Genomic DNA, 7,885 nt, shown 5'->3' with positions numbered 1-7,885 from the left:
GAAGTGTTTGCATCGCTACCGGAGGTGGTATCTGGAACGTATGAGGTGGTGAAGAAATCCATCTTAAGTGCATATGAGCTAGTGCCTGAAGCTTGCAGACAAAGGTTTAGAAATTTAAGGAAAGAATTTGGTCAAACATACATGGATTTTGATAGGCTGAGTAATTTTGATAGGTGGATAAGGGCTTTGAAAATAGACCAAACGCATGAAGCTCTTAGAGAAATTATACTTTGAGGAGTTTAAAAATTCAATTCCTGATGTAGTGAGAACTCATGTGGAAGAACAGAGGGTTAAAACTGCGAGATTAGCAGCGGAAATGGCAGATGATTATGAATTAGTTCATAAATCAAAGATTGGTTTCCGACATCAGTTTCAGCCGGTGAGGGATAGAAACTGGGGACATGAGAAATACTCAAGTGGTAAAGGTAAAGGTGATCTGATGGGAGACAATAGAGTGTACCTCAGATTAAAAAATAAATCCAGGAGGGTGGAAAAGAAATGAAAATTTTCAAATGTTTTCACTGTCATAAACTAGGCCATGTAAAGTCACAGTGTTGGTGGTTGAAGAAAAGCACTGGGAAGGCTGATGTGCTAAAACAGGATAAGACAGTGGGGCTTGTTAGAGTGGTAAAGGAAAGCTCAAGGGAAGCGAAGGAGGTGCAAACGATTGTACAGCCTGTTCAAGAGGTGATTGTTAAGAAGGTTCCAGATGTCTTTAAAGAATTTACTTGTGTGGGTAAAGTTTACTCATGTGTATCAGGAGGAGAAGGTAAAGAAGTCACAATTTTAAGAGATACAGGGGCTAGTCAATCTTTAATGGTAAGAGATGAGGAATTATGTAGTTTGGGAAGAATGTTGCCAGAAAAGGTGGTGATGTGGAATTCAGGGTGAGAGGAGTAGCGTACCATTATATAAGGCAAGGTTGGAAAGTCCAGTGAAGAGTGGTGAAGTGGTAGGAGGTGTAATAGATAAACTATCTTGTCCAGGAATACAGTTTATCTTGGGTAACGATATAGCTGAATCGCAGGTGGGAGTGATGCCTACTGTGGTTGATAAGCCATTGGAAAATCAGTCAACTGAAGTGTTGAAGGATGAATATCCTGGGATTTTTCCGGATTGTGTAGTAACAAGGTCGCAAAGTCACAGGTTAAGACAAGAGGAGAAATCAAAGAGTGAAGATGAAGTTGAAGTGCAATTATCAGAAACAATGTTTGATCAGATGGTTGAAAAAGAACAAGAACAGGTGGAGGATGAGGTGGATATTTTTAGTTCAGGAAAATTGGCGGAGTTACAACAGAAAGATGTAGAAATAAAACGGATGTATCAGAAAGCATATACGGAAGAGGAATCTGAGAGTATACCAGAGTGCTATTACCATAAAAATGATGTCTTGATGAGAAAATGGAGACCTGTACATATGCAGGCGGATGAAAAGTGGGCAGAAGTTCATCAAGTAGTATTGCCGGTAGGGTATAGAAAGGAGGTGTTGCGAATTGCACACAAGGTACCAGTGGGAGGTCATTTGGGAATAAGGAAAACTCAAGCTAAAATACAGAAATATTTTTATTGGCCTGGACTACATAAAGATGTAGTTACATTTTGTCAATCATGTCACACATGTCAAGTGATAGGGAAACCTGAAGCAGTGATAAAACCAGCGCCCTTAATACCCATTCCAGCATTTGAGGAACTTTTTACAAGGGTCTTAATTGATTGTGTAGGACCGCTTCCTAAAACAAAAAGTGGGAATCAATATCTTTTGACTGTAATGGATGTTTCTACTAGGTTTCCAGAGGCCATTCCACTACATAATATTACAGCTAAAAGGGTTGTGGAGGAGTTACTTAAATTCTTTACTAGATATGGACTACCCACAGAAATTCAATCGGATCAAGGAACAAATTTTAACTCAAGGTAATTCAAAGAAGTTATGGATAGCTTAGGAATAAAACAATTTAAATCAACTGCGTACCATCCAGAAGCGCAGGGAGCGTTAGAAAGGTGGCATCAGACATTAAAGACAATGTTGAGGGCTTATTGTCAAGATTATCCAGAGGATTGGGATAAAGGAATCCCATTCGTATTGTTTGCAATTAGGGATGCACCTAATGAGTCTACCAAATTTAGTCCTTTTGAACTAATTTTTGGTCATGAGGTAGGAGGACCACTTAAATTGATTAAGGAAAAATTGGTGGGTGAGAAATCAGAAATTACACTATTGGATTAAGTGTCAAATTTTAGGGAACGATTAAATAGAGCAGGTGAATTGGCTAGACAACATTTGAAAGTTGCACAAAATGTGATGAAACGGGGAGCGGACAAGAAATCCAAAGTTCGTAGTTTTGCCAGTGGGAATAAAGTTTTAGTGTTGTTACCAGTGGTAGGGGAGCCTTTAAAAGCTAGGTTTTGTGGACCGTATCAGATTGAAAGGAAATTAAGTGAGGTGAATTATGTGGTAAAAACACCAATAGAAGGAAGACTCACCGAGTGTCATGTGAATATGCTTAAAAGGTACTTTGAAAGGGGAGAGAAAAAGGAGGTTTTAATGATTCTAACTCAAAGTAACGACCAAATCCAGATGACTGTGAATTTGACATACCTGAAATTAAATTGGAAAATGAGGATGTTCTTAAAAATTGGGATAAATTGTTTGGTTACCTTCACGAGGAAAAACAAACTGACCTGAAAGAGTTATTGATATCACATGGGCAAGTTTGTAGCAATAAATTGGGAAGTACTAAAATGGCTACACATGAAGTAGATGTGTGAAATGCTATTCCTATCAAACATCCATATAGACTTAATCCTTTAAAATTGGCACAGGTTAACAGCGAGATTGAGAGTATGCTGAAGAATAGCATAATTGAAGTGGGTTGCAGCCAATGGAGCTCACCCATAGTGATGGTACCTAAACCAGGCGGTACCCAACGGTTGTGTGTGGACTATAGAAAGGTGAATGCAGTTACAAAAATGGACTCTTATCCTATCCCACCATTCAAGGATTGCATTGAGAAATTGGGACAATCTGCTTTTATTTACAACTTCCAGACATGGAAAGAACATTTAAAACATCGTATGGAGTTCTTCGATCGACTTCAGGAGGCGGGTTTGGTGATGAACCTAGCCGAAAGTGAATTTGGAGAAGCCCGAATCACTTTCCTTGCGGAGTTTCCGTTATCCTCAAGACAAAGGGAGATAATGCGATTTCTTAGCATGAGTGGATTTGATCGAACAATTGTGCAAAGGTTTTGTGGCGTGATTACTCCACTGATGGAATTGCTGAAGAAACGTAAAAAAATTCAATGGACAGTGGACTTTCAACAGACATTTGACTGCCTAAAAGCTGTGATCACCAATGTTCCTGTATTGGAGAATTGCAAGGGACTCTGTGGTATCTGATTCTAAAGAGAAATGCCGAGGAGTAGAGGAATGGATGGATCGTGCAGAGACTTTGTTCAAAGAGACTATCAATCGAGAAGGATTTCGGTTGGAGGAAAAAGAAAAATGGACTATATTATTATACCTGTTTGCGTGTGTTGTTTTGTTTAAATGAAAATGTATTTTTACTGTGTGCATTTCTTCGTGGATGGTGCAAAAGTGAAAACTGAAACCATCTTGAAGTTGATGGGTTTTTTTTTTCTTGGGGGGAGATGTCACGCAAGAGTGCCTTTAAGAAATGGATGTGTAAACAATGTACCTTTAAGAAAACAGTGATGTCAGAGAGTGGGTGGAGCTCGGCTCAGTTCAGCCATTTTGCACTTTGATTTTGCAGTTTTGAAAGATTGCCTGGCTGGTTTTGCTGAGAGCAGTTTAAAAGTGCCAGGCTGTTTTGCTGTGAGCTGATTAAAAGGAGAAAGCCAGTTTGAGACAGCAGCTTGAGAAGTTGTGGTTTGCTGTGATCTGATTAAAAGGAGAAAGCCAGTTTGAGACAGCAGCTTGGGTGTGTCTGCGTGTGTCCAGAGAGTTTGCAGGAAGAAAGCAAGGTGCTGGAGCTGAAGTCACCCAAGCTAATATATCTCTGCCATTCTACAGAAAATATATATATATCCTTTAACCTGATGTGATACTGTTTGAAGGTGTTAAGTCTCTTGGAAGTTTGAAGGAATTTTAAAGGAGTTATTCTGTTGCAATAGTTTGAGTTAACTTTGAAGTAAGGGGTGTTAAGAAATCCAATGTTTATTTAAGATGTTAAGTTGATAAACCGTGTTTTGTGTTTAAAAACCCACGTGTCTATAATTGTAATATCACGCCTAGGGAGAAAGACGCGCGCTCGGAAAAGCAACAAATCCATTAAAGGGGGAGGATGGTTGAACTCCATGATACATTTGGGACGCTTCGCCCATAACAATTGGGGGCTTATCCGGGATAATAGTCTATCTATTGGATTGGCTTTTGTGAACTTAAAGACAGTGAAGGATTGTTGCTTTTCCGGTGTGGTATTTTAGTTTAAGTGGAGAGTGTGTTGTGAACAATGGCTCTTTCAGAGGCTCAGAAGTTTTTGGGGGTGGAGAAAAGCAACAAATCCATTAAAGGGGAGGTTGGTTGAACTCCATGATACATTTTGGGGTTCTGAAAATGCCTCGCCCATAACAGAGTGGGTGTCCAGAATTGGGCAGAGCAGGGGGTTCAGTGCCTAAAGGTACTCCCTGCTCCCTCCAAGCTCACATTTCCCCCTTTATTCTCCCGCAACACCTCCAGCCTCTCAAACAGAGTCTCCACCCCCACCCTGCTGTCCACAGGCCTGACCATGGCCAGATTTTACCCCCACAAAAGCACCTTGTTTTTCTACAATGACCTCCATTTAGGACGGCCAGTAGTCCCAGCAGTGGTCTCCACCTCTGTCTGGCACTGCTGGCCATTTGTTTGACTGGCAGCTCGTGAGCCTTTTAAAAAACAGCATGGGTTCACCATCGACCCTTTAGCCGAGGGTTTGGAGTGGGAGGAGACCATGACCCCCCCCACCCACCTTTAACTCCATGACAACGGAGGAAGAGTGGAGTGTCAGTTCCAATGTGTAAGCTAACTTTGCTCAAGGCAGCAGGTAGATGAGGAAAAGGAGTCGGCCAAGGATAGATCCTTGGGTACTCTGACAATATTAATGTGGAAAAAGTCAAGATTTCATTGGTAGCCATACATATACTGTAAACAGCTGGGCTAACATGAAACAAAGAGAGAACAATCCCACTAAAAACTTGATATGGAGGTTGGACTTGAGAAGGATGATGGGAACAGGCACGACAAATGCCGCAAAGACAAGACAATGCAGTGCGGTCAAAATTTGTGGCATTTATGATTCTTCCGAAGGCTGTGACAGTCACAGAAATCAGATTGGAGAGATTGAAATAAGGAGTAGAAGAAAGGTGGCCACAGATTTGATAAGTGCCAACATAGTTAAGGACCTCCAGGAAGATTGGAAATAGTGGAGCAGTTTGGACGTGCAGTGGAATCAAGAGCAGCTTTTTGATACCACGTGATGATGGATTTGAAACAATTTACCATGTCAGCTAGTACACGTATATAGAGGAAAGATTGATGGTCAACAGTTGCATGTAAATTAAATCGAGGGAGAAGATGGGTCTCAAGAGTCAAAAGGGCAGTATGGTAGAAGTGGTTAGCACTGCTGCCTCACAGCTCCAGGGACCTAGGTTCAATTCCGGCCTCGGGTGACGTTCTGTGTGGTTTACACTTCATTCCAGTGTCTGCTTGGGTTTCCTCCTGGTCCTTCGGGTTCCTCCCACAGTCCACAGATGTGCAGGTTAGGTGGATTGGCCGTGCTAAATTGTCCAAAGGGATAGATGGGGTTACTGGGTTACGGGATATGGTGGGGTGTGGGCTTTAGTAGGGTGTTGTTTCCAAGGGCCGGTGCAATCTCAATGGACCAAATGGCTTCCTTCTGCACTGTAGGGATTCTATAAGATGAACTAGATAGGATCATGAAGAGAACTGGAGCAAGAAACCAGAGAAAGCTCTTGTCCCAAGGGTAGAAAGGATCTTGGGGAATTTGCTTTGTAGGCAAGGAGAAGGAAAGGCAGAAGCAGCTGCCAAATGGTTATAATCTTAGTGGTACATGCTGCTTGAGGTACAAAGGTGGAAGCAGGGCAAAACAGTCTAAGATGATTAGTTTCGGAAAAAAGCTGGAAATTATCCTTCCTCCCCAGGATGACTGGTGTGGTTTTGCAAAGGAGAGCGAGTTGCGACTGTGCTTGATTTGATCCAGTAAAATCTGGCAATGGATATCCAACCAAAAGCAAACTACACTGCAGGAGTGAAGATAGAGGCTATACCAGGGATTTAAAGATTTTGCTAGCGGCAAGAAATTGTGTGGTAGTGTAGCAATTAGTCTCGCAAGTTGAAATAGAACTGCCAAAATGCAAGGCAAAAATGGTGCACATCTGGCAGGTATAAATAGATCAAACGCCAATAAACTGCGGAGAACTATGCAATTCCATTACAGATATCCGGTGACTCCAGCCAGCACTATAAAAGACGTAAAATTACTTTCAGATGTTCAGAATTCTTTTCAGAACTATTAAATGTTCAGATAACTTACTTAACTTTCCATCAGATTCTGCCAAATGCGGTTTAAAATGTTGAAGTTATAAAGTTAAGTTCATAACTAAAAAAGCCATTAAAATTGAATTAAATTGACATGCTCATCATCAGGATAGACATAAGAATACCAATTTCAAAAGAAAGCAACCATTTATACTGCATTAAAAAAGTTGATGATTGCTCAGTCAGTTTTGGTTGGTTGCGGCATTGCCCCAGAGAATGAACCAAGGAGCTATTGTTCCCCATGCTTTAGTTTAATTTTAAAAGTGCCATGTGTTGGACATGCTTTTTCTGCTTTGAGAGGAGAGGTCCCTTCGAGCAAGCATAAGTGAGCTACATTGGAAGGTTGCCTGATCTTAAATTGGTTATCAGTGTAATTCTTAGCACACTTGAGGTTCTTTAGCAAATGCTGCTCAATCACAGAATCACATCTAACGTTCGACAATATCCTGAATTTTGCACGTATGGGCTGGTTGATACTCCACCTATCCCTAACAAACCTGCTGTTTGTTACGATCGGCCTGTCGCTGGGACGTAATACCTCAGACAGTCAGGGCTGACTGGCCAACCAATTGGTACCCTTTTCTCAAGCAGTACAATTGTTGCTTCCTTTGAAATTAGTATTGTTACATCTTGATGAATGCAAGATGAAATGCTTTAACAGCATGTCTTGTTTTTTTCAACAATGCTCACATTCCGTACTGCCAAGAACTACTCTAAACATTCATTACTTTGTATAAATGTTAATTATTTGAGAAGCCAGTTCAATGTTTAACAGTTGTAAAAGTGATAATCACCTTTGGGAGGGGAGAGATCAAAGTTCATGAGGAATGAATACGTCTTAATTTTCAATATATTTCTATTAAAGCTTTTTAGTAAACCAGTTACACTACTGGAGTTAAAAAAATATAAAAGCTGTTTTTTTTGCAAAACAGTCTGTGCTCCAAAGTAACTGACAAGGGAAGCACGGTACAATTGCAACTTCTCACAATGTTGATGATCTTGGACATCCCACCCCATCAGCACAGATAATGATCTTGCCCTCAGCAAGAAGATAGGTACGATCCTTTATATATCCCAGCAACCAAGTCAAGCTGACCCCAAAAGATACACAATAGGAAGACAATATGGTTTTCATTTCTCCATTAATGTGATTCAATGAGCCATTAATCTTTCAACAATAAATGTCATCACCATGATGCAAACTAATTCCTAAACCTGGAGCTATGAAGCTACATAGTGTCTCAGTGGTTATGGTCTGAAGAACCAATAGCACTAAACAAAGAAATACCTTCCAAAGTTGAATTAAAAAAGTTACATTTTAGTGTCATAC

Source organism: Scyliorhinus torazame, chromosome 14 (assembly GCF_047496885.1).
Source record: "Scyliorhinus torazame isolate Kashiwa2021f chromosome 14, sScyTor2.1, whole genome shotgun sequence".
NCBI lineage: Eukaryota > Metazoa > Chordata > Chondrichthyes > Carcharhiniformes > Scyliorhinidae > Scyliorhinus > Scyliorhinus torazame.
This window is presented reverse-complemented; position numbering follows the sequence as displayed.